We start from the raw sequence: 18,827 nt of genomic DNA, 5'->3' as shown, positions 1-18,827 counted from the left end.
GGTCCCACAAGGCTCCTCATTAAGCCCTGCACTCTTTAACATTTATATGAGGCCACTGGCTGAGGTTGTTCGTCCGTTTGGAGTTAAGATCATTTCCTACGCGGACGACACCCAGCTGGTGGTCTCATTGACGCAGGAGGCCAACATGCCAATGGGAGGAGGGCTCAGAAAATGTCTAGAGGAGGTAAAGAGCTGGATGTCCTCCTCATCACTCAAATTAAACGGGGACAAGACAGAGCTGATGCTTCTGGGCCCCACTGATCCTAGCTCCTTCAATGCTCTATGGCCACCCTGTCTGGGCACCCCCCCAGCACCTAAGGATAACATCAAGAGCCTTGGGGTGTGGCTGGACAGATCCCTTTCATTTGGCATCCAAGCTACCAAACTCTCGGCTACCTGCTTTGGCCTTCTTAGGATGTTAAAGAAAGTTCTTCATCTTTTACCCATGGAGGCTAAGCAGGTAGCCATCCAGGGTCTTATCCAGTCCCGCCTGGACTTTAACAACGCCCTCTACCTTGCTGCTCCAGACTATACACTGAGGAGACTTCAAATAGTGCAGAATTGTGCAGCTCACACACTGCTTCAGCTCCCTCGTCGACAATCAGTAAGAGCTGGCTTGATCAGCTTACACTGGTTACCAGTGCGCCAAAGAATCCATTTCAAAACCTTGTGTATCGCCCACCAGGCCTTCTGGAACACAGGTCCTCTGATCACCCGTGACCTAGTCTCCCACTATCATCCAAGCAGAAATCTCCGCTCAAACCAGGTCTTTATGGCCACAACGCCCAGAATAAAAAAGGCCAGATCAGGCGGTAGGACCTTCACCCATAATGCTTCCAGGATGTGGAATGCCCTACCCCTTCATCTGAGAGCCAACCCCAATCTCTCCTCATTCCGGAAACAGCTTAAAACATTCCTCTTCAACTCCCCACAGTAATTCCTTGCAAGACCTCCTGCTTCAGCCAATTCCCTCTGTTGGTTCCTAGCGCTTGGACGCCCCCGGGCAGCAATTGCGCTCTACAAATCCACATACAATACAATACAATACAATACAATACAAGTAAGCAACAATAAAATTGTGATGTTGTGTTGGTCTTTTGTGATATCTGCTGTTGTGATGTGTCATTTTGTGTGTGCTGTGTAGCAGAGTGTTTGTGTTTTATGTTGCCTGGTGATTTTATATTGTTGTGCTGAGTTGTGCTCTCCTATTATGTTCTATTGTACATGTGTTGTGCTGTTGTGCTGTTACATTTTCATTCAGAAGCAGGTCCTTAAATGAAAACTTAAATGGAAAACAATAATTTTCAATTGTCAATGTTAGTCACTTAAGTCTTTGGCAGCTACATCTTTCCCTCTAGAATGGTGCTTGCCAAACTGTTTAGAACTACAGTATAATTTCTAGAATGACAAAATTTCGCAATTCTCCTAGTTATCACAGGCATAAGGCTGGGGCATTTTTTATGTAGTAGTAAATCACCAGGCTTCTAAAAAATCATGGTGTTGTTAGCCGTTATTGTAGCAAATTTGGGGAGAAAAACGCATGCATTAGTGTACGGGTTAAGGCCTCATATCCTTGTTTGTGTCAAAAAGACTAAATGAGAAACAGTAGTGCATTTTGGACTCTTTCTCTCTTTCGCTCTCTCTCTCTATATATATATATATTTTTTTTTTTGCATATATATATATATATATATATATATATATATATATATATATATATATATATTTTTTATTTTTTTTTTCACAGAAAAGAAACATAGGTTTCAGGGGTGTTATAGTTAGCTGGATATTTCACTTGTACAAAACCATAGAAATTTCATTGTTATAGTTAGTTCTGCTAACTGTAACTCGAGCACCCGCAATGCACTGCTGATGATTTCACATATTACATCATTCATTACATGGTCAGTGACATCACTAATGACATCTCTAATGAGAATTTTCTATGGTTTTGTTTGAGTGAAATTTCCAGCTAACTATATCACCCCTGAGACCTATGTTTTTTTCTGTGAATTTCTAAGATTTTTTAAAAGCTAATTTTTAACTATAACCTCTATGAAACCTATGGTTTTTCCAGTGAATTTCAAAGCTTTTTTAAATACTTATTTCTAACTATAACCACTCTGAAACCAATGGTTTTTTCAGTGAATTTCAAAGGTTTTTTAAATGTTAATTTTAAGTGTAATAGTAGTTATACCTATTTTTTTGTACTGATTTTCTACAGTTTTTTAACTGTTTATTTATAAATATTTTATTCATTAAATAACATTATATATTTTTCTGAAAATTGCAACACTTTTTTTATTCAAACTGAAATATTGTTTACTTTTTTGTTTTATTTTTTTATTTTATTATATTTATTTTATTTTCTTTTTTTCGGGCATCGAAAGCGTACACATCACTGTGGGTGCGCGAATTCTAGCAGCCATTTTAGAAAAGTCGTGAAGGATCCGCGTACGGTGTGCGACGGCTGCGTGTTTTTCAGTTACATCATATACATTTAATATTATGTGATGTGTGCAAATGGTATGCGACCAGTCCGCGACTCCTGCTCCCACGCATTTGTGACACATGCACATTACGGTACGCCATGCTTGCCCGGTGGCGGGTCCCGCGTGACGTCATATACTTGCTGGGACGCGGTGGTTGCGCAACTCCTGCAAAAGAAATTATGTTCTAAAATGATATGCATATGTCTTTAATATACATATTAGGGCAAGAGGTCATCTAAGATATTCATAAAAATGATATATTTGTACTTATAATAAACTTATATTATTTTTCAATATATTTACGCGAAGTCACGGATACCATTTGACCTAAAAAAAAAAAAGATTTAATTGGTTCATAACATTTCTCACTGTCACTATTGAAGGACCCCACCCATTTTAATCATTCTAATTGGAGCATCTTTAGAGAGACATCTCTTTTCCGACAACAGCACTTTTTGCTTGTTTTTTTGGTGTTTTAAAAAAAATATCCTACAAAATGGCATCTGGACAGCAGCAGCAGCTGGGTGAAGTTTCTTCTGAAGAAGAATTCTTGCAGGAGGCACCACGTCCACAGAGGCCGGAACCTGTTGTGTGGAAATTCTTCACTTTTCCACCTGGAGAGAAGAAAGTAAATGTGAGAAAGGTGACGTGCAAAATTTGTGACCGAGTCCTGTCAAGAGGCAGTGAAAAAATACTCTTGTGGCACTGCTTCTACGTACAAGCATCTCCGGACCACACATCCTCTCAATCTTGCTCGGGAGGAAATGAGGGGAGCTGCTTTGAACCCCTTACCTGCTGTGGCAAGTACGTCTGGAGCATCCTCAGAAACACCTGCAATGGACATTAGGCCCGAATTTGCCTTTCTCGAGCAACACTGCGTGAAGTGTAAGAAACTTATGTGCTTCGGTGAGCAGTCGGTGGATGCAATTTGTGCTGCGTAACGCAACCATTGTTGTTAATTTTTTGTTGTTGTTGTTTTTGGAATGATAAGTAATTCCAAAAGTTTCCTGTTTTATTTGTTCTTTTTTTGTTCATTTTTTGAAAAAACACCAAAAAAATACAAAATTGTTAAAAAAAATACAAAAATATACAAAAGAAAAAAGAAGAACAAAAAAGTTCTTATCAGAACTACCTTATCTGATTCAAGAAAGAACTATAATTGCAAGGTAATGTGTGAAAGTTTGGTTAAATACATGAATACAGCATGATTGACTGAAAGAATGCATTAGTAGTGTATGGTGAATTTATAGGTGAAGATTTATGAGGAAGGACTGCAGAGTGACACTACATGAATATGTTGCAATTCTGTGCTTCCCACTGCACTGCTGCACAAACTGCAGCCATGAGGTGACACAGGCACCCTTGCTCCATGGTGCAAGGATTTCTGTGTCGTGCGAAGATTGTTTTTGTGCAGGAAGGGACACCTTCCTGCATAAAAACAATCAGTAAAGGCATTTTCCTCTTTCAATGTATGCTGTGGAATGCAGTATGCATTGAAAGGGGAAAAAATGAGGAGAAATGAAAACAATATTCCTTGTTGTGCCTTGCTACATCAACCCTAGAATGGTGCAGCATTCACACACATCTCCAGATTTATGATTTCTCATAAATCTGGAGATGTGTCTTGTTCTATGGGTGTTGGGTGGGAACACCCACAGTAACACCTATCGAACGCCCCTTCAACGCAAAGTTCTGTGTATGAAGGGGTCATATTTACAAGGAGAGGAAAAACCATGCAGGGTGGCTTTTCCCCTCCTTGTAAATATGAAGGAGTGCCTGGCACCATCAGTACATTACAAAAAGTGACGCATTGGTGGCGCAGGGTGCTTGTAAATCTGCCCCATAAGTGCTTAGGTATTGGCAGACTGATACAATAAGAACATAGTGCTGGATGGGTAATTGAAGAATTGCATTAGACTGACAGGAGTAAGTAAATTCTTTATTGTTTGATTATTTAAAATCTTACAATATTTCCAGTACAAAGACATATTCAATAAATACAATACAATAAAAGCAATTATAGCCTAAAAAGTTTCTTTAAAAGTATTCATAAAAGCATTTTTTTCTAATTTATTCTCCCAGTTTTGTAGATGCTATCTTTAGGAATTTTACAAAGGCAGCGTTCATGACTATATCATTCGAATGAAGACAGACTTTCAATGCCTGTCTACATGTCCTTGTTCCACGCATATTAAAGTGAGGTTTAAGTACTGCGCATCTTTCGTTACGGAGTCCGGGACAGATACATACAAGGTGGACAATATTCTCTTCTCCACCTTTACAAAGTCTACACAATGTGCTGCTGTTGTTTTTTTTCCACTGCGGGGCGTGACTAAGGCCTGGCAGAATTCCAAATCTTGCTCTCACAAGACATTGTTTACTTTTTTCAGACCAAGGTATCTCCAAGTATTCTTGTACTTTCTTTTTTTCGTATCCATTTATTACGGACCACAAATGTTTTCTTTTAGCCAGCGTATCTTTGTCGTTTACAAGTGATAGGTGGTTTGTTGTTCGGTTTACTATTTTTTTAAAGGATCCATTGTTTATCATATTATTCCAGATTGGCATTAGTGCAAACTCTTCTAATGCATCATTGAGATATTTCCATGCAACTGATCTTGTGTTCTTATTTATTTCTTGCCAAAGTAGCTGAGATATATGATTGTCATGGTCATTTTTGATCCTATACCACGTTTTGATAAATTGGCCTTTTCTTGCAAGAATTTGATTGTTTAACCCGAACTCCAGTCTAATTTGTGCTGAGGAGGCATTCTTTGGGAGATAGAAGAGAGTTTTATATGTTTTGGAAAGGACCTTGTTTATCAATTCTGCATCCATTCCCATTAATGCCTCACTACCATATGTTATTGTTGGGAGCAATTTAGCCCCTATAATTTTCAAAAGTGGCCGATAGGTCAGATTTCCGAGTGATTTCTGTGCTATCTTGAATGCTGCAGTTAGTGAGTTAGCTTTTCTTTGTATGTCCAGTTTTTGTAGTTGATAGTTTCCTTTCTGGTCAAATAGTACACCCAAATACTTGTACACTTCAATTTGTTCCAGTTGGGTGTTTTCCATATACCATTTATTTTTTTGTCTGTTTTATGTTCCTGGTGACAACCATGATTTTTGTTTTCGTTTCATTTATTACCATTCCATTTTCCTGAGCATACAAAACTGTTCTATTAATTAAGCGCCGAAGACCGATTTTAGTATGGCTTAGAAGGATGGCGTCATCTGCATACATTAAGTTAGATATCAATTTATCCCCTAATTTCAGAGGATGTGCATTAAGTTCGTCAAGGTTCCCTGATAGATCTCCTAGGAATAGATTAAAAAGGAGGGGGGCCAACACACATCCCTGCTTTAGCCCATCTGTTGCTGGAATCTCCTTTGTTAATGATCGGCCGTCCCCCATCCTTACTCTTACCCAGGTTTTACTGTGTAACAATTGAATCAGTCTTAATAGTTCAATTGGAATGTCTTTTTCAATAAGTTTTTTCCACAGTAAATTCCTTTGCACGCAGTCAAAAGCAGATTTAAAATCTACAAAGCACAGATACAAGGGTTGTTTTACTCTGAGTGATTTTTCAATTATTAGTGATAACGCCATGATGTTTGTCATTGTTCCAAGCCCCTTAATAAAACCAGTTTGATTTAATGGCAAGATCTTGTTTTCTGTTACCCATTCTTTAATTTAATTAGTAGTACTCCTGCAAACAGCTTGGCATCTGTATCTTGTAAAGTGATAAGTCTGTAGTTCTCCGCAAGTGCCCAATTGCCTTTCTTGAATATGGGGGAAATTAGCCATCCTCGTCAGGACTCAGGAATGTTGCCTGTCTCTATAACTTCTTTGAATACCTTTTCCAAATAGCTCGACCAAAAGTCCGGGTTTTCTTTAAAGAGGGCAAATGGTATTCCATTGGGGCCTGGTGCACCATCTTTCTGCTTCTTTATTAGTTTTACTAATTGTTCTTTTGATATTATGAATTGTTCTTGCATCTCATCACTTATTGTAGAGCTCTCTTGTGTGTTTGCAACGATTTTTGTAGCTCCCTTACTGTTTAGATGCTTTTCAAGAAAAGTAGCCCATTCTTGCTCAGTTAAAGTTGATGAAACTACCAATTTGTTCGGCCGTACTAATTTATTTATAATTTTCCAAAATTCTCTTGCGTTTGCTTGTTTGCTTGCATGAAATAATTTGGACCACATTTCCTGTTTAGCTTGGTATTTCTCATTCCATATTAGCTTCTTCAGGGATTGATTAAATGCTTTTAGATTGTTCAAGATTTCATCATTAGTTGCTGTGGTTTTTATTTGTCTTCTTATTTTGTTTCGGTCTCTTTTTAACTTCGCTATTGTATACGGAAGATTCATATATGAGTCCTTTCCTTCTTCTTTCCATTTTACATTCCTTTTGTTGGGGTTAACCTGGGTTTGGGGTTTCACTATTTTCTTAGTGAATTCCACCCACTGTTCAACTGCTGTTTCTGTCGTATTTTCAGTAAAGCAGCTCTTTATATTGTTCTCAACTTTTCCATTCATACTATCCTGATTCAGATTAGTCCAAATTAGTTTTTTATAGTTTATTGTTCCAGGATACCCCGGCACAGTATGGTATGGTTGGTTAATATTGTGTCTAATGTTGGCAGTTATTATCTGCTGGCAATGGTCACTATCTCCGACTTTAACTAATCTATAAGAGTTTATGTTTTGAAATATGTTGAGTGAAACCATTGTATAATCGATCCTAGTGCTTGCATTATGTGCGATATACGTGTATGCTGGGGGTGTATCCTCTTTAAATCGGCCGTTAAGGACTCGCAATCCCAATGCTTCTATATCCTTAATGAATGTTATACCAATTTGATTTCGTGCCTGGTTAGTCGTGTCTCCTTGATAGTCCTGCTGCGGAATTGACCATTGAAGGTCTTGTGATTGTGAGACATCATCCCTTATGAACGGTATTAGTAAATTAAGGTTAAAATCCCCAGTCATCACATAATCCACTAATGGATTTTCTATGATTTGTTCCAATAATATGGTGTTAAGGGTTGCACATATGGTTGCTCTACTTGTTTTTGTAGGGTTGATATATACATTGATCATAATTAAAGACGTATCCTTTTGGTCTGTATTTTTATATTTCAGTCTGACTATAAGTATATATTTACTGTGTGTTGCAAGTTGCTCATGTTCAGCTTGTATGCTACTGGAAATAAAAGTTGCTAACCCCCCACTCGGGCGTCCATACCTATGAATTTTACTTGCGTTTTCATAGTATCCTACGTAACCCTCCAATACAAAAGGGTGTGCTTCCCAGGTTTCCTGGAGGAATAAGATGTGACAGGGTAAAGGAATAGACCTTATTTGTGCATTGGAGAGCTGTGTCCCTACTCCGTTTATGTTCCATGAACACATTCTCAACTCAGTTGCTTTTGTTTGGGGGACTGGAATGTTATTCCTTCATTGTTCTATATGAGATTGACAGAAGGTATCCTACGCTGCATGTGTACTACTTCAGTATTCAATGGAGTGGACCAATAGTATGTATCTGCTTAGAGATTATGCACAGAATATTTTATGTGTACTTGTGTTGGTGCCTAGGTCATTTTATAAGAATACCACTAGTAACTGGAATGATGACAGTGCTGCAAAGAGAGTGAGCACTTAATTTTGCAGAAAAAAAAATAAAGCAGAATATTCTTTTAGCAAAGATAATTGAGAGATATATTTTGCCAAAACCATTCTTCTTCTGAAAAGAATGTTGTCTGATGTAACATATATTGGCTAGGTATAAAATATGAATATTTCATCCTTCAAAAATACTTTGATCTAGTAGCTGAAAATGTTCAGATCTAAAAACTGTGTTCAAATTGCAGTTTTCAAATTAATTTCCCTAAGCTCATGGACGAACTGAGCAGCCAGGTAACACATGTTTTTCCTCCATTAAAAACTGTAATTCCATTATCCATCACTATTTAATAAAATGCTAGAACTTCAAAAATTGTTTTAAAAATACTCGCCATAGTCTGCAAGAGGCTAATATTGGGTTAAAGAACATGTCATGTAACTGCTTTCACACCAGTCATATTGATTAAATGAGCCCGCTAAAAACGACCTGACAAGCTAAGTGCTTGCACTGTGCTTGTGAAATCTTTTGTGTATAATAAACCCTAAAAGGGGGCTCTTCTCGGTTCCCACACTTCACTTTGGTGTGGTTTTTTTTGTTAACTTCCCCTGGCTGCACGCGTTTACTATACTTCTACTAAAGCTGTTCACACTGTTTAACCCCCATTCACTGTCAAGATATGATCCCTTCCCAAGAAAAAGGCAGACAGCTTTTAACAGTACGCTGGAATGCTTCCTTTTTTATTTTTTATTTTTATTTTCTTACTTCTCGGTCGGGGTTTAGGGGCTTTACTTGCTACAGGGTGTGAAGGGGAATTAGCAACCTCTGGGGAATCATTTACATCAAGAACAATCTGTGCACAGGGCAACTCTGCAAAAGAGCACATAAGGGAAGAGCTAGAATCAGGGGGATTAACAGTAACAGCTGAAAAGTCCCCAACAGACTGGAGAGGGGGGATGGCTGGGGTAATCGATAATCACCTCTCCGTATTCTCTATTGCAGATGCCACTACCCCGATCGTCTTCTGTAGCATCTTATCGATGGTAGTGAGGCTTGGGAGATGACTAGACACCAGGCTGTTGCAGCCTGGTGTCTAGTCATGGGGCGAGAGGTAGCATGCTTAGTGTTTTTGCCCTTGTCACTCATTCTTGCAGCCGGGTGGACAGATCCCGCAATGCACAGTACTTAATACTTTCAACCACGCAATATTCAGAAAGGACTGATAACAAAAAAATAATTAGCATTAACGGTCCAGTGGCGAAAAGTTTTAGAATAATTAAAACAAATGTCCGAAATGGAGTGATTTTAAAAGTACCTTTGGGTATGAGTCAATTCCAGAGGAGATGATGAGGATGTTAAGGGGGTGGCCCAGCCCAGCTTCCTTTGGACTCTGATGGCCACAGACGGCCCGCCCTTTGCCCAGGCTTAGCCCGGCGACGCCGGCGCTCCGAAGTTCCCCTCTGGTTTTAAGCGCCTCCGGGCGCGGACAGGTCGTCGGCGGCTTTCTGTCGCTTGGGCTGCTGGGACCTGTAGTCCCCCCCACACAGCGGCCGCGCCAGATGTCAGGAGGCTTGCGGCAGTGGGGGGAGACCGGCCCCGGGTGCAGGGAGCAAGGAAATGCGGTGTCCTCTGGTGCCAGGTGAGTGATTTCTCCCCAAAACGATGTGAACAAGGGCAGCAGCGGTAAGAGACCAGCTCTGCCAAGGTTCCCCGCTGGTTTTAAGCGCCTCCGGGCACGGACAGGGCGTTGGCGGCTTCCTGCCGTTTGGGCTGCTGGGATCTGTAGTCCCTCCCACAGAGCGGCCGCGCCAGATGTCAGGAGGCTTGCGGCAGCGGGGGGAGACCGGCCCCGGGTGCAGGGAGCAAGGAAATGCGGTGTCCTCTGGTGCCAGGTGAGTGATTTCCCCCCAAAACGATGTGGACAAGGGCAGCAGCGGTAAGAGACCCCAATATCACAGGTCAAGAAAGCACCGCACCAATGATATCCACAACAGTAATGAGGCCAAAAGTCCCATACGTTAATGTGCCCGCTCTCACAATGGCGGGGGAGTGCAAACAAGTGGCCATGCGAGGTGGAGAACTGTAAAAACTCCCAGCGCTGATGGTTTGTGTCTCTAGGCCCTAATGTGGTGCAGCAATATTCTAGCACAGCGTTTTTCCACATGCAGCAGTTAACAAAAGACCACAGAGGCCCTTGGCGGCATCTGCACTGTGCAACACGCTGTAAATATGGCACTCATTCGCATTGGGAGCAACTTTGCAGGGTCTCGGGGGTGTCAGCAGAGGGGCCCGAGTAGTCTTTGTCTGCCGCACGGGTGGGATCCGCAAGTAGAACGTCAGCCGGCTTCACAGCCTATTCGCGGCCTACCTGCTGGGCCGGTGCTTGCCGCTCGCGTACTGGAGAGTCCCGGTCGCGCTTTGTGGACCCCACGCTCACTTACAGCATCAGCTGGTGTGGGCTCCCCACCCGTCGTCGGGGTCACACTCTGTGCAGCCACTGTAAATATTGCCACTCACGCTGCCCTCCTGTCTTCCCCAAACGCCTCAAGATGATCTTTTTTGCGCAGCTAAGGAGCTCGAGAGTAGTCTTCCGAATTCATGCGGCCGCCATTGCCACGGGTCCGGAGTGCGCCGCTAGCTGTGAGAGCGACCGCCTCACTGTGCCGTAGTACAGGAAAGCAGCCTCTGAGAGGGCGACGAGGAGGCAGAGCCAGCTGGTTGCAGCAGCATTCACCTAGGCACTCCTCGCGGGGCTGTGGACACCACACTGAACAGGACCGGACATTCTCCCCACGTTGCAAAATGTAAACACCAAATGTTGCAATATTTTACTGTTAAACAGGAAGTCACAGGTGAAGATACCTTACAGGCAATAGGGTCATGATTTGAATGGTGCAGCAGGTGCAGTGGCACCAGGCGCCCAAAAGTTGTCAGACCTCCTCTAAACACATACTATTGCTATTATTTATTTATTTGCAGTATTTATTGAGTGCAACACTCATCCCAATGGGATATTATGAAACTAGTATTACTCCCTGACGAAAGCATTCTTTAGTGAGGACCCCAAAACCATTAAGTCCTAAATGGCCTAATTCTATTATTTTCCTCTTACATTTCATGTTTCTAAATTTTGCTCTCACTTACCTGCACTATTCCACTAGTAACAACACTACATATTGCCTTTTTGTACATAAACAAGTCTTTAACAGACTTTTTGCAACCTAAATTGTACAACTATTCATCAAGGTTCATCTTACACCAAACACTGCTCATTATTAATCACATAGGTGAAACCTAATGCATTTACCAATGCTTGTTTTCCTCTGTTAGCAATGATGTTTTATTGTCTGCATCAATGTTGCCAACAGCCTCACTTATGTCCATCGCTGTTATTTTTATGAACTTTGAATCATGTAACAGTAGCCTTTTACAGAGGTTTTCTCTTTGTTTATTGTAGCATTCTGAACGTTTTCGCTGTCTTTTTGTTGTATTTTCCTTTTTTTAGGCCAGAACATTTTAATTATATTTTCCCCAATGAGGCTTATGATAAATCGGTTGGGATACGACAAGCCAATTCCACTGGGAATTACCTTTTTATTTTATTTATGTTCCTGTCATTTTCTCAGGTGTTTCTATTCAGGTTATATACACATAAAAAGCTATTTTTGGCACAATGTTCTGCACTTAATATGTTGTCTCATTCTGTCACTATTCCGTTTTACATTATGTGCATCCTCTGCTTTGTGCAAGACTTGTTTCCGAGTGCGCGTGAAGGGTCACGTTATGCAAATCTAGGCATTTTGTTTTTGTTAAGGATTTATTAAAGCGTCACAAAAGCATTCAAGCCGTGAAAGCAAAAAACATGAATGACAAACGCAGGCAACACAATTTTGATCAATCAACATTTCCAAGGTTCTGCTCCTTGCCAGTCCCTAACTCCTCAGCAGTAAATAGGAGAGGCTGAGCGTGCAAGAAGCGACCGACTTGAGGATGCTAACAGTGGGACAATGACTCAACTCTATGGTGTCACCTTTTTACTCTTGAGAATTTGCATATGCAAAGTCGATGATGCTGAGGCAATAAGAGAAACAGCCAATATACCAACGCCAACGTAAAGCTATTAATTGTATGGTCTTACTTTTCCTAGGGGACCCACAACAAACATTTATCTGTGCAAGGGAGCTTCTGTGGAGGCATCGTTAACTGGGCAATATCTGGATACACTAACTTGTTTTCCTGCTGCTACTATTGTAGGAGAATCATTTCTTTACTTATGATCTTCTTCTGGAAGCATACATGGTAGTAAAAATGTTACCACATTGCCCTGGCTAAACTATATTCACTATAACTGGGGTCCAAGAAACAAATTCGGCCGCTACCGACCGGTATTTGGGTTTTCAGATGTAGGGGCATATATTTTACAGAATCGGTAAATTTACCGAATCGGTAAATTTACCGATTCTGTAAAATACCGAATCGGTATTTTTACCGATTTGGTATATCCAAATGTAGGTGGCACTCCTGAGAGTGCCACAGGCCTTACAGATTCGGTATTTTACCACACAATCCAATTGGGTGGTAAAATACCGAATCCAGGTGTGCATGCACATGTGTGCATGCACACCTAGCCATGTGACAGACAGACATGCCCTTAGGGCATGTCTGTGTGCCACATGGCTCACATGCCCGTCTTTGGGGTGCTAGAGGGTGTCAAAGTGACACCCCCTGCCCCCTTGCTAAAATCGGTATTTACCGATTCTGTAATTACAGAATCGGTTTCCCATTGATTCCTGTAGGCTTCAAAGCCCATAAGAATCAATGGGAAATACCGAATCGGTAATTACAGAATCTGTAAATACTGAATCTTAACGATTCAGTATTTACAGAATCTGTAATACCTACATCTCCCCCCTTCATATTTACCGACTCTTAAATACCGAATCGGTAAAATTCGGTATTTAAGAGTCGGTAAATATGAATTACCTACATCTGGCCCGAGATGCTTAAATAAGACTGCAACCCAAAAGGTGTAATGACATATGTTACACTTACGCAGATCTATTAGGGTTTAAAGGAGAGGTTTGGGCGTTTTCTAATCAATTTGTAAGATTATTTATGCTCTTTCAGTCGGGCCTACGGTTATTATTTTGGTGTCACCTAAATCCAAACCTTGCCCCCTTCACTGTATACAACAGTTCCTCGAAGACCTAAGTATTACAAATTCCAGCTCTATACCATGACATCGGACATTAATTGCATTGTTCCCATCAATTATCTGGCCTTTACAATGTGGAGAATTTACAAGACCTGAGTTGAGCTTATAGGAAATGCTGCTTTACAAAAAAAGAGTTTTCAAAGTCCTGTCATTGGTGTGGAGTCAATTATTTGATATTCTAAAGGATGCTTGCTGAGTACAATCAGCAGCAAAGCCAACTGCTTCCTCTCCAAACTCAATTTGAACGACACCACTGTCTAGCTGGCTAAAAAGCTCACAGGTATATTTACAAGGAGTTAAAGCCACCTGGTAAATAATGCCCCTATCCACGCAGCACTTCGCGTGAAAGGGGCATGCAATGGGTGTTGCAGTGGATGTTCTGCCGCAAAACATCCATTGCTTTTTGATTCTGCCCTATCTTTACAAGGTTTGGGGCAGCGCCAACCATATCACCGGGGAATACCTGGTCTTAAGCAGGTGATCTTGCAGCGCACATAGTAACAGCAAATTGACTGTAAAGATTGTTGTGCAGAAAGGTATCCCTTCCTGTACATAAACAATCACCCCTGCACGGGAGGTACCCTTGCAACATTGCGCAAGGGTGCCTACGCTGGTGCTAGGCAGCTTATTTAGCGCCCGAGCTAGGGGAAATGCATGAGTGCACGCATTCTTGTAAATCCGCTGCATCCCTGCATTTTGAAACTGATGGAGTGCGGCTAATTTTTGCATAACACTGCGCTCCATCAGTTACTAGTAAATATGCCCCTCAATTCCTCCCATTGTTCTTGGCGCTCCTGCAGCCAGGATAATATTATAATGCAGACAAAGAAGTATGAAAAATAAAAAATAAGGCAACAGGTCCTCTAATTTATCCACCCAGTAACTGGAAAAACAGTAGAGAATTATTCAGAACCACTTCAACCCTACTCCAATTTAGAGAACATTTGACGATGCACCTCTTTGAAGAACAATTCATCAACACGAAGTAACAGTCCACTTCTATTCTCAGAATCCAACTTCCCCTCCAATCAATGTTGACTGCATCTTTGAGCATGTACTGTACTCCTCTATCTTTTGGCTAAGTTTGCGCTATGCTAACATACATACATGCATTCATAAATACGTACAAACATATAAACTTATATACATTTTTCTTTACCTTATGTTCCCTTCACTGGCTTTCTGTTTAAGGCTAGAGTCCAGTTTCATATCCAGCCCCCCAGAAACTAATTTACAGGTACCAATGAATGAAAACTATTACTCTGTGTGTGCCATCTGAGATCAGTAGAAGCTAATTTGATGGTCAGGTTTTTTTGTCAACAAAGACTAGGAGGGAAAATGTTTGTAATGGTTTGCTCGAAATTGGGGAATATCCTTCCCTTTGAACTAAGGTAGATCTCTAACATGGCCTAATTCAAGAAATGCCTAAACACTCATCATTTTCTTGTATTTATGATGTAATGTGACGCCTTTAGCTTGTGGATACCTCCAGGTTTAAGGGCTTCATAACTTCATTCAGTTTCCGATTTACGAAAATAAAAGATGAGCTAATTATTCAAGCACTACTGTTAAAAGAAAAATAGGTTTTTGTTGGATGTATGGAAAAACCCTGAAGAGTCATTAAGATCTAAGCAATAGTGCTAACGCAAATGCAAGTGATATTTAAATGAGTGCAGATTACAACTTTAAGGTATTAGTCATTGTAAACACAATATAGCGAGGTTTCAAAAATAAAAATCACAAACGTTTTGTAAACACGATTTGAGAGGATTAAATCTCATGTTTTGGTGATCCATGAACTGGGGGCAAAACTCATTAAACTCCCCTGTGTAAGTAATATTTGCAAGAGATAGATTGTATGCCCTGTTTTTGCAACAAACTCCAGGATTAATTAGTTTGTAATATGAAAAACCAAAAAAACACATAGTTATAGGATCTTAACATACAACGATTACTCAGTAATCAACACACAGCAGGACGATTTCTATCTGTAAAAATGAACTTGCGAGCCAGGGCCCAGTGGTTTCACAGGAAACTTCTATAAGTATTTTAGGCCTCTTTTTGTGCCAATCTTGACCAAGATATTAATTTCTTTCCTCTCTACCACAACGGTAACCCTATCATGAATAAAGCCACTATTACATTGATACACAAATCATGAAAGACCCATAACTCGGCGGTCTTAAACTTCAGAAAGGAAGAACACAAAGTGATGTTATTTTTACGATGATGTGCTACTAAGGCTTACTGAGCCTTAGACCTCCTAAAGGCACTTACAATATCACAATATCACTTTGAAGAGGTGGCTGAATTTTGGAGTGATCTTACAAAATGAGAAATCCTCAACTTGACCTACCAGACTGCTAACCCATTATGCTGGAGAGAATGTGGTGACACATTGGAACCTCTAAATGGTGGGCATGTCCCAAGATACATCCTTTCTTGAGTGAGGTCTGAGCACTAAGCTCCAAGCTCCGAGCGAAGTAAGCGAGTGAACAGCACGGGCAGTGGGGCTGTGAGGAGAATAGACCAGAGAGTCTGGGAGAGAGGTATGCAGTGTAAAGAGGGGCTGAGATTAGGATTTGGCTCGAGAGTTCTGCCATTTAGCCCTGCATCTTGCCTCGCAGCCCCGGATGCCCTAACAGCAATAAAGGACTCTAAAAGGGCTCCAAAAGAAAAACTGGTGAGTTTCAGTGGGTGAGAAGTGTGTAGTTGTCTGGACGCCATCTCACAGTGCTAACTATTGCCATGAGGGGAATGGCCATTATTGCACAATACTTTTGTCCTTGGGAAACGGATTCTCATTGTCAGTGCCGTGAGGGGAACAGCTTCTTTATCATTTGCCACCACTGCTATCTAGCACCGTGAGTGGCCAATCAGAGGACTACAGCCCTCAGAATCCTTGGAGCTCGTGCCCCCTGTGACACTGTAGTTGTGCCGGTCTGGGCCACTTTATTTTCATCTTTGATTCAGCACCATTTCCGGCATTGGACTCCACCTTTTTGATCTCTAAAGTGAGGCACAAAAATGTCCATTGGAGAACAAAGCAGTTGTAAATGATCCAGCAAGAGAAGTACATTCTTGAGCGTAAATTGGAAGGTTTGGACCCAGTACAGCGAGATTTAATACGCTTGATCATACTCATCAAACATTCTGACGGGCCCAGGAGGACCCATGATAACACAATTGAAGCATTAACGATTGCCTACCATTTGTTGCTCTCCATACCGGTGGCTGAATCCTGCAAGGGACGTTATCCTGCTTTGGACCCGCTGCTCACCCCGACCCTTCTCTTCCAAAATCGCTGACCGCGCGCTGCCCGGACTTCATCCCCCAGATGGCTGCGGTGTCCCGTGAGAGGCGAGGAGCAGGCTCATTTGATCCCGGCTGCATGAAGTTCTATGTGGGCTCCCGCGGCGCGGGACGCACGCGGGCTTGCTTGGGCAAAGCCCGGGCCAAGGGCGGCCCGTCTGCACCCGTCCGCGCCAGGAAGAGGCAGGGCCCCCCCTCTAAACTCCAAGTTCCTTTCTAACCTGGGCGGACGAGTAAGGTACTGTGATTCTAACTTCTGAGCATTCATTGTGCCAGAGACTTTCGAACTTCTGATATAACTTGGTATGACTAAACATACTCCTATTTGTATTATATAGACTTTCGCGGCAAGTATATATCTAGATTTTGTATTTTTGTGTGTATTCGACCTAACATAGCTGTCATGAGTAAGTGGAAAGTAGGACAGGGTGTTGTCGGGACCCTTGATGCTTTCCTCTCAAGGGCAGAGTCAGTATTAATTAAGGAGATCCAATTAACAGAGCGTAGGCTATCTCTTGAACCCCTCCCATCCCAAAATGGACTTTCCTTGACTCCAGTACTAGCGGAATCCAGCCTGCTTATAATGTACCCCCCTGAAATTGACCTGATACAGCAACGTGACCCAGAAGTTGTAATAGAGGATACTCCTCCTATCCTCTTATCTGGTACTGAGCTTAGTCCTCCCAGGCCTGCGGTTAACACTAGGGGTCAAAAATCTGAAGCAGCCACAGTTCATGCTGCGGAACCACCTCAAAAGAAAAGGAAGAGTCGAGGAACATATAAACAAAATAAATCTGGGAAGAAATTAAGAACCACTGTAGATGAAACAAATCCCAACGATGGTCCCCCCAATGTCACTATTAATGCCCCACTCACTGTGACAGCAGAGACTGTGGGTGGTATCCAAGAAGAGGATTTCTAGAGACAATGGTAACAGTGTTATTGGATCCAATTTTACAAAAATGATCAACTGTAGACGCTAGGCTGACCAAGTTGGAGGGGATAGTAAGCCGTAAACCCCCGGTCCACAAACAAATAATCTGGAGCCCAACCCAAGGCTGTCAAAAAAGGGGGTGAAGGGTAGGGAGGATGGTCAAGCTATCAACACTGTTGTAGCTAGACAAGTGCAGACAGGGAGCTTTGCTAATGATACTACTTTACACACCCCACACATCCCTACTCGAAAGGGGTCCCATCTTCCAAACCCTGGTTCCCCACTAATAGAGGCTGGTAACTGAGCGAATGTAGCAAGGGGCATATCAGACGCTAAATCGTCTGGACACTGTGAAAATGAAGACATAGAGAGGGAAAGAAATAGTCAAGACTACCGTGACAACCCTACGAAATTATCACAAAACCTTAATTTGCCCCCGGAGGCAACCCCGTATTCGTTTTTTTAAAATCTAATGTACCTCCTTTATTGCATAATTCCTTTGAACACTGGTCGATCTTGAGGAATAAAGCTTTATACTTCCTTGGTCTAAGGATTGGCATGAAAAACACCATCTTCTCAGAATTTAAAATGGCTCGGAGAATAGGGTGGGTGGGTACCTCCAGAAAAATCTTACTTGGGGATTGTGTGGTATCCTTTGGTTCGACATCCTTAGTACAGGCAATTTTAGAAAGGGGAAGTACTGGACTTGTTAACCCTAATGATATAAATATTCTCACTCTTGGTTATTTTTACCAACCACCAATTAATCATAAATTCTGTTGGCCATCACTGGATGGTGGAGATTTTAGAGAGAATAATGAACATGGATTTCGGGTCCCTGTGAGTAATCGCTTTGATGCCTTGAACCAACTAGAAGATGTTGATTGACTGGTTCCGGGGACCCATACTCAATCTAATTCTACACTTGTGAGTCCTGATAAGTGCAACTCTGGAATACCCTGGGTAGCAAATGCCTCTCTATCTAGTTCCACCAACGGCCATTACAGGGAAGACGTTCAAGACTTGAGAGCTCAAACTGCAGAAATATCCTCTAACTTTGTGGGCTGTTCAAATGTATCCCAATCATATGTTAAGGAACCGAGGGGCTTTTGGGGTTAGTTACTCCTAGTTGTGCCATAGAGAACGATTCAGCACTTTGTACCATTGCCTCTTGGAATACTGCGGGCATTCCCTCTAAGCTATCCAATCAGCTGTGGTGGTACTTTGTACTTCAAACTGTCATAT

Source organism: Lissotriton helveticus, chromosome 2_1 (assembly GCF_964261635.1).
Source record: "Lissotriton helveticus chromosome 2_1, aLisHel1.1, whole genome shotgun sequence".
In the NCBI taxonomy this organism is placed as follows: Eukaryota; Metazoa; Chordata; class Amphibia; order Caudata; family Salamandridae; genus Lissotriton; species Lissotriton helveticus.
This window is presented reverse-complemented; position numbering follows the sequence as displayed.